Genomic DNA, 9,394 nt, shown 5'->3' with positions numbered 1-9,394 from the left:
AAAATGCTGCTGATTGAAATCTCTACTTTTATGATTTTTGTCTTTGTAATTTGTTATGTGGTTCCAATGTTTGTATTTGAATATAGAACCTAGGGAAGTTTTTGTTAGTAAAATTACATAAACACTAACAATCCAATTAAGATTATCTTTTGTTTGCTGTTTTTTTTTTTAAACAAATGGGGCGTTTTACGAGTATAACGTAGATTTAAATTAAGATGTAATGTGATTAAGATATATGATTTCATATTTTAATGTAACTTTTAAAAAAATGTGGCAAATGAACAAATTTAATGTATCATCAGATGGTAAGAGAGCATAAAAACTTACCTATGGAAAAATGCAACGCAGGATGTGATGTGAGCTTAAAGAGAAAGAATATCCCATGTGCCAGTAATGAAACTTCAGAAGCTGACTACACCGGAATGATTTAAAACTCGTAACTTGTCATCGCTGTTTACACAAATTATCACTTTAAATATTACTATCCCGTGAGGTGCTCTACCTTATGCTTGATGATGACTGTAACTTTAAAAAAATATCTGGTCCACCTTCTGAGAATTCTTTTACAGTTCCAGAGCCTGAATTCCCCTCCAAAATTTTCAACTTCTGACTTTTTATGAAGATCCTTCTTAGACAGCTATAGCGTCATTTTAACTCCACTTTAGCTCTATACCTGTCAAGCATTGCAGAGGCGTTACGAGGCAGCACGCGAGCACACCGGCGCGGCTTTCGCAAACGAAACAATGAAATTGTCATTACTCGAATTACAATCATTATTGTCGGGAGGTCAGACTGAATTATGTGGAGTCTGCGGTATATTCAAAGTAGCTTGTAGAGTATATGTTTTTAATGCACATTTTAGCGTTATCGTCTAAGAACAGGTTCCGTGCCTGACTTCTGGAGAGATCTATATCTGAGTGTATCGCGTACAGTCACCAAAATTAGTATCTGCCACAGAGGAGGGTGTGTTATAGTTTCTAAACGAACTGTCACTTTGAAAAAGCAAGTTTAACAGCTCCCCTTTTGCACATCCGGTCCCTCCGAGACGACACGCATTAATATGTAAAACCTATAAGAATATCAAGAAAATAAACAACATATTTTCAACGAACACTATCTTTTATTAAAAACACTACATGGCGCAGCCGTACGGAGCAGAAGAACCAAAGATTAATTTCGATTAAGAAAGATGACCTCAACCTCCCTCAACTCAAGCTTCAACTCAAGCCACGCGCTTTGTTTTGTCTTCCAAGAAGAATGTCGGACGAAGATTCAGGAAGCTCGATGTCAAAGTAGACAGCATGGGGGCAGTGGAATACAAAATGCCGCAAGGTCTCAACCTTGATGACATTGATAATAGTTGGCCGCACTGGCAACGATTTAAGTTGTCATTTAAACATTTTTTGCTAGCGGCAGGGCTAGAAACTATCAGAAGCACGGAAAGCAGCGAATTTTAATTAAATGCATTGGGCAGCTGGCACAAGAGCTTTACTGTAATGTCCTCAAGACGGAAGAAAGTGATAAAAAATTGGAAGAGGTCATCAACGTTTCGACGAATATTTTAAACCAAGCAAAACGAAGTCATTAATACTTACAACTTGAACAAAAGAAATCAAGAAGACGGGGAACCCTTTGATGTATATTACACGGTTATTAGAAAGTTAGCAGAGAACTGCAACTTTGGTGAGCAAAAGGACAGGATCTTAAGGGACAAGATCGTCATTGGTGTACGGGATCAACGGATTCAACAGAAACTACTGGAGGTGAAGGGTCTTAAAGGTAAAAGTATATCTCTGTATTTTGAGAGATCGGTGAATCATACTTTTTACCTTAAGTACTTTCGAGTTTCGAGTTTGTGACTTACTTATTACTTATAGCTTGCCTAGCTAGACGCGTCTGTGGAAAGCATATGTATTTTTCTATCATAGCCTTGGAGATTAAGGCCTGCGTCACCTCCTCGATGTACACGCTGCACATCTTCTGGCAAAGTTTTTCAGTGTAGTGGGGTTGTGGTAATAGTTAGTTTGTGTCATGGCGTGTTCTTACAGTGTGAAAGGTTGGTAAGTAAATAATTAAACGTGGAACCCACAACCTTTTCCTCCAGGATAACTTGCTGAGTTGACTTTAAATTTGTTAACAGCTTCAGCTCCTTACACAGGTATAAAACAGCTTCCTTAGACAAGCGGTACCTTTTCTGAACTCGTTTTCCCCGAGTTCGAAGGAATCGCACATGCGAAGAATCGCCACCCTTTTTCTGCGCAGATGATTTATGCTCATCTTGCGCCTATGAGCAGCATGATTATCGGATTCCTATGGGAATTTAGTAAAATCCCGAATTTCAGCTCAACTGCTAGATCTAACCGTTTTCTTGGTATTGTATCATATATCATACATAATTTTAGATCATCTTTTTTTTAAATAGTAGATTGTACAATAAGAGCATAAAACGAACCATTTTACCCGACACGTTCAAATACGTTCGGCGAGGGTGGACAGACACGTCGAGGGGAAAATGGATTTAATGCTCGAGTTTTACACTCTGCTTTTCACTTCGATGGCGAGGAAATGAAATAGCAACAGTGGAAATTATTGTTCACTTACTATGTACCTTTTATTGTTCACTCATTACTATTATAGGTAATTATATATTTTTAGTTTTATTGATCTATTTTGATTGATTTGATTGATTTTTAGTTTTATATACATTAAAATTAAAAAATATATATATGTAGAAGCTTCTTTGTTTGTGGCTGTTTACACCTAATTACCTGGGTCTTAAACAAAGATCTTACTTTATGCACTAGAGTATTAAAAGTTATTTTATGTCACCTAGATCCAGCATAAACACGAACATTACGAGCAAGAATCTAACGAGGCTTGAATTCAGTACAGTTGTTTCAACTTGCCTAAAAAAGGGTTAATAAAATTTACACTCGCGAAGCTGCGGGTGAACACAAGTATGAGGTAATACATACAAGAGGAGGGAAATCTGTGAAGAGGGGACTTACTAATGTCTAATACCTATAATATAGAGTCGCCTCCAATCACGCGCAAGAAATCAGGATTCTATTATCGTTTCCATTAAATATTTAAGATAAACCATCGTGCGGTAGGTCCTAAAGTACAAGAATCAACGCATTTCACGGCACTCGCGCAGAGTGACAGGCGACGGGGGACACAATGGGTATGGGACGCGGATGGGCCATGTGACCCATTATCCCTAATGCGGGTCAACTTACGGGTTCACAATGGCGTAGTTTAAGAAATGAGTCGGATTAAAGTGATGGAGCGATTGGAGGGCGTGAGGTATTGGGAATTTTTGGAATGGTTGATCCAGTTAGCGATAATAGCAGCTAGGGAATTTAAATACCATCGAGTATACCGCTATCCAAGAGGTACTTAAGTACCTGTAAACTTTTCTTTTTTTAACTGACCAGCGGTTAGCCTCTGTCTCATGTGATGGTAAATGCAGATGAGACCGAAGATGTAGCCCACTGGTTCAGAGAGAGAGAGAGAGAGAGAGAAACATTTATTTACATAATATTCGATACATAGAAATATAAATTAGAATGAAAGAATCCCACTATCCCACAAATATTATAAATGCGAAAGTTTGTAGGTCTGTTTCTTTGTTTGTTCCTTCATAATGTCTAAGCAGCTGAACCGATTTAGATGATATTGGGTATACAGATAGTTTGAGGTCTGAGAAGGACATAGGATAATGTTTATCCCGGAAAATCGCATAGTTCCTGTGGGACAGCGATAACCGAAATCTACGCGCACGGAGTCGCGAGTAACGGCTAGTAAATACATAACTAATAATAATGAACATGGTATACTCATAGTAGAGGTATTATAATATTGCGGTAAGCCGCGACGCTGTTTTTCGGTAAGACCCATTAAAAACTAAACACATAAAAACATACACAACTGCAACCAAAACAAAACTGCAACTGTGTATCTGCCTGTGTGTGTGTGTGTGTGTGTGGTGTGTGTGTGTGTGTGTGTGTGTGTGTGTGTATGTAGGTATGTGTGGTTCAGCAATAGTTTCTAGCTAGCTTCAATAACTTGTTGTTCTTCTATGTATAAAAGCACGTTAGACTAACTATCTCATATCTGCATAATATATCAAAGTACATTAGAGCATCTGATGTCCACTATATCATATTCCAAGCTTCTTATAGTTCGATGAACTCTGTTCCTTACCTTCAGCTGTCATACAGATGACGGACATTATGACATGAGCACATAGTTATTTTCTTATCATAGAATGTTTAGAATGCATTCTAATTCGTTTACAATCTATTCTAGGAATTCTTATGGGGATCTTATGATAAACCGATTATATTTATATACAATCATGGCGATAGCCTGATTTGTTGATTTTGCTGACTAACATAACTTGTAATGGAACAAATATATTACGAACAAATTTAACTTAGAATTTCATAGGAATATGTCTAGTCATTAACAAATAAACTGGGAAATTAAGTAGCGTTGCACTAACAGTTATTTACCTAAATAGTAATTAACTTGTTCTTCAGCTAACGTTTGTCATAAAACATAATCAAATAACTAGATAATTTGAGGAAAGTTTAAGTAAAATAGTCTAATAACAAAGCTTTACTGAACTGACGACGATCTCTATCTTCTCTTCTTGTTTAGGCTGAAAAATGATAAAAATAAAATTGAACGACATGTAATATATTTTTCTTTTCATATCACATTTTTTTGTTGACTATAGGCTTTCATTTATACCAAATTTCAAATCAATCCGATCAATGAAAGTAAGTAAAATTAAACTTGCAACACCTTAACATACTAACAAGCAAACAGTCTTTGAAAGTTTAATAAAACTTTTAAAAATAAGAGTAATAATTGACTTAACATATGAGAAACCGGCTTTCTTCCGCTCAAGTAAACTTCCAAATAGACCAAAACGAGATGTAACGGTAAAAAGAACAACTAGACAATTATAGATAAAACATTATTCATCCCTTGTCCAAAGCACCCACCCTTAAAAAGACATACAAAGACATAGATAAACGTACAAAGTAAACAAGAAAGCAAAGGCATCATTAAAATGACTCGATAGTGGTTTGAAAAAATGATTTTGCCGGGGGGACGTACCCTTTATACGTATCCGTGGGAATGGAATATGTGACCGAGGTGGTGAATTTGCATCCTGCACAGAAGATGAATAGATGCTAGTACGTGCAGCGATTGGGTCTTGCGTATTTCTACTGTAATAAATGAAACCTACACCAACCAACATAAAGTTGGGAAACCCCCGACTTTGTCACTTCAAAGTTCAATATCTCAAAAACGGCTAAACCAATTTTAATGAAACATGTCTAAGAACCATCGCTAGAAAACCTGATTTCAAATAAATAGAAAACACATTCAAATCGGTCTACCCGTTTCAGAGCTACGGTGCCACAGACAGACACACACACACACACACATACACACACACACACACACACACACAAACCAGTCAACTTATAACACCCCTCTTCTTGCGTCGGGGGTTAAAAACAAAAAGCTGATACAACTTACGAAAAAAGGATTGAGTTGCTGACAACAATCTGCTGGGACTGTCTCCCTTTTTTAACTTGATTTTTTTAGTTATCAAACACTATTATATATTCTTAATTATCAACTTATACAACTGCTGGTTGTAATGGTTTACGCGTAAAGCCGAAGGTAAACACTAGTAGGTATAATTAACGTTTCCAGATCAACCGCACTCTTAATGAAATAATTGTCTGTAAATAAGTTAGTAAAAATGATTTAAAACAGATTTCGTTAGAAATTTAATTAAGCTAAACATTTAAAATACTAGTACCTACCAAATAGTTATTGTAGTAAAAAATACACGACTGCAATTTTAATCTTAGAATTCATATTTAATCTCTTCAGTCGAGAATAGAACGACCCTAGTTACATCTAGGCCGGTAATGATTCGGAAATATTGGCATTGTTGTCATTGTTAGAGACTATTTCTCGACCGGGCCGGTTTCTAAACATCCATGAAAAACATTAATCGTCCGACTCCATTTAAATATACAATTGAATATTCAAAGCTCTTTACATTTTTTTGTCGCCCTTCAATCGGTCTCGGTCAATTTCTGTCAAGTGCAAAAAAACGTATTTCTTTAAAAAGTTCAATATTTCAAAAACGGCTGAACCGATTTTGATGAAACATGTCTAAAAACCATCGCTAGAAAACCTGCTTTCAAATAAAAAAAACCGCATTCAAATCGGTCCCCCCGTTTAACAGCTACGGTGCCACAGACAGACACACATAGCGGTCATACTTATAACGCCCCTCTTTGCGTCGGGGGTTAAGAAATAGTATTTGTTAAATGACATTTTATAACTTATTTTGCTACAGTACTGTGGGGACTGTAACTAGGTAAGAGCTTAGGTACTGGGGATCAACGCGCGTGACTTTAAACTCAGTTCAAAATAAACAACTTCTTCAATCATTTGGATTTATTTCAGAACTTAAAAATACATTTACATAGCATAGCACCAGCCGCTTAGGCTATCGGGAGCAATCTGCGCTCCGGCATGTAATACCCGCTGTCAATCTAACCTGCCAAGTGGTCAGTTTTACCACCTGCCAGCGGTATACAGCCTAGTTCCTACATATCCCTCCTTCCTCACAGAGGTGGGGACCTAATCTACGGCCCTACCTAACGGGGACATTACAGACAGAAAAGGGTCTTTGCTAAAGACTAGTCACATCCTTTTCATGAAATTCTAGTCTTACAATCATAAATAGGTTTATATATTTCAAAATTTTCAAATGAAGGATGGGGCTTCGCCGCCCAAAAACCCCGAAACAAAAAAGGTACGGCGCCTTTTCAGTAAAAAGCCTAGCTACTAAAGACGTGTGACATTGCCTGTGCAACCCGACACGTCATTCTTGCTTCATGCCCATCATCCTTCATCAGGTGATGAAGGTTCCTCAGCACCCCCTAGCGGAGTTGCCGTTCCACAACGACAGCAATAGCCGCTGGGTTTCCATCTTTTTATTATTTCACAGCCATGGATCCAAGTGTGGACCCCTGGGCAAGCTTCATCGGCGATCCCAGTTGGCTGTGTGAACTTCTGTTGCTTGAAAACTATTGAAAGGCACAGAAAATCAATCATTAAATACACCATCAATTAACACCACATATTTCTGGGCATATTGAACACATGAAGGTATGAAGTACTCCCACATGCTGAGATAGACTAAAACTACTCATTCTTTATATATAGAAATTCACATCATATATGATTACAGTTCACATTGGGAGATGTATGAACAGGCAATCTCATATTCGTGAAGTTGAATATGTAAACAATTATACTAAGTTCACTATGTAAATAAAAGTTATCTGTTTGATTTTCCAGCGATGTCGTCAGACATCAGTTTTGACAAGAGCAGCTGGGAGCTGCCATCAGTTTTCATCAGCCACTGCATGGCTGCTGCAGATTGCCATCTCATTTCTGCATTTAATTAATTGATCTCCCAATATGAAAACACACAAAAAAAAACATATATTAGTCACATAATAATATTACAACACACATTAGTCATACATTTCATTATATCATTAATTTCCTACCTACTCAAAAAAACTTCCAATTCAATTACCTAATATTATAAAATACAATCGAAAAACTAAATTTACAATGTTTACATTTGAATGACGTTGTCAATCATTGGACGTGTCAATTTTTTTCTAACCGCTGACACAGAACTTCTCGGGTGAACTTGTAAAAAGTTTTCAGTCAAACCATAAAGTTCATTCGGCTTGAGACAGCCATCACTTTCCGTCCCTTTCACTCCTAAATGAACGTTTTTAAATTTTATGTTTCGTTCAGTTAGCGATCCTTGCTGTGGGAAAAACCTTTTATTAACATAAATTAGACAATGACGTGACTTTTTATTACCTTTTCTATGGAATCTATCAGGTCCGTTTCCGTTCTCACGTCGTCGCATTGCCACTCTTACATAACAACCAGAAGGTTCCTCTCGCTCCTTCATCAGACCTGCCGAACAAATCTGCAAATTTTCCGACTTTCGTACCCTTTCAGGCTTCGAGCTCAACTCGCCTTTTTCGCCATCCTTTTGCTCCATCTTTCTATCGATCCTCGACGCTTTCCCAATTGACTTCGACTTCTCCAACTTTCCTTCACTCGAACCTGAAGCAAAATAATTTAAAGCACGGAACCCTAACAATTTTTTTACCGATCGCGCTTTTTTTTCCACGGTCAAGGAGTTAATTTGCTCGCACTCAACCTCTTTCATGGCAACATCATTTGCACAAACCTTTTCAGTCAAAAATGAAAAGTCTTTTGTGTCACTCAATTTTCGAATAAAATTGACACGGATTTTTTTATTCAAAGTCAAAGTATGACTACTAAAATCAATCATTGCATTATTTGCAGTCAAAAAATCTTGCCCTAGAATGCAAAAATTTGTGCGATCATTTATTACTAACAGTCTAATTGTACAATAATAATTATCTATCAAAATATATGTATTTACAATTCCTATAGGCTGTATCATAGAGCCTCCTGCTACGCGCAAAGGATCGCTGAGCCTGTGCTCATATTTCAAATCAATCTCCTCTGCAAGGGAAACAGATATCAGTGACACATTGGCACCACTATCTACAAGAGCCTTGCAAATCCTACCATCGAGCTCTACGGGCACAAACGTGTTCAGACTATTTTTCTCAACAGTACAAACATCGGGAAATTCACTAGGAAAAATCGTATTAATTTGGAAACCATCATTATTGCCTCGATCCCCCTGATGCTGCTGCGGCACCGGCTGTAGCTGCCGCGGCCTCAAATTATACCTTCCATATGGCACACGTGATGTTCCCTGGTGTATTACTTGCGGAAATACCATTGTTGGCGGCGTTTGGGACGTGTCATACTCCGAACGCGGCGTGAATCGAAGAGGTGGAGCATCTCCTTGCTCCCACGAGTGTTGATAATCTTTTGAAATATTAATCGGCAGTTCTACTTTATGTGTTTTCATGTGTAATTCTGTATTAAATACATCACACAATTGCAGAATCGTTTTTCTTAGCTCCTCCTTTGACGCGAACAATATAGACGCTAAATGTAATTGCCATTGCGAATTAATAGACTTAATAAAATGCTTGATAAATCTGCTGTCTCAGTGATTCCTGCTTTAAAGCTAACTTTTCTAGCTCATAATAAAATGATAGTAGCGGTTCTTTCGGCTCCTGCTTTCTATAAAAAAGACTGTGCATAGTCTTCTTGCGACGGGAATTGTTCTACTAATCCTTCTTTATTAAATCATACGACTCCAACGTCGTGAAATTGGCCTTGTACCAGGACAACGCAGGTAAACTAAGTA

At 37.5% G+C, this 9,394-nt stretch overlaps 1 long non-coding RNA gene across 1 annotated transcript; it reads right to left on the bottom strand.

Annotated features, from left to right (window-relative positions):
* Positions 1-6,480: 6,480 nt before the first annotated feature.
* LOC141440715 (uncharacterized) lies at positions 6,481-9,177 on the bottom strand. Its single transcript, XR_012452732.1, has 2 exons — positions 7,652-9,177; positions 6,481-7,522 (listed from the first exon to the last, which is right to left on the bottom strand). It is a non-coding gene; the product is annotated as an uncharacterized lncRNA (long non-coding RNA).
* Between the last annotated feature and the right edge of the window lie 217 nt (positions 9,178-9,394).

The sequence above is a fragment of the Choristoneura fumiferana genome, chromosome 23 (assembly GCF_025370935.1).
Source record: "Choristoneura fumiferana chromosome 23, NRCan_CFum_1, whole genome shotgun sequence".
Lineage (NCBI taxonomy): Eukaryota > Metazoa > Arthropoda > Insecta > Lepidoptera > Tortricidae > Choristoneura > Choristoneura fumiferana.
This window is presented reverse-complemented; position numbering and strand designations above follow the sequence as displayed.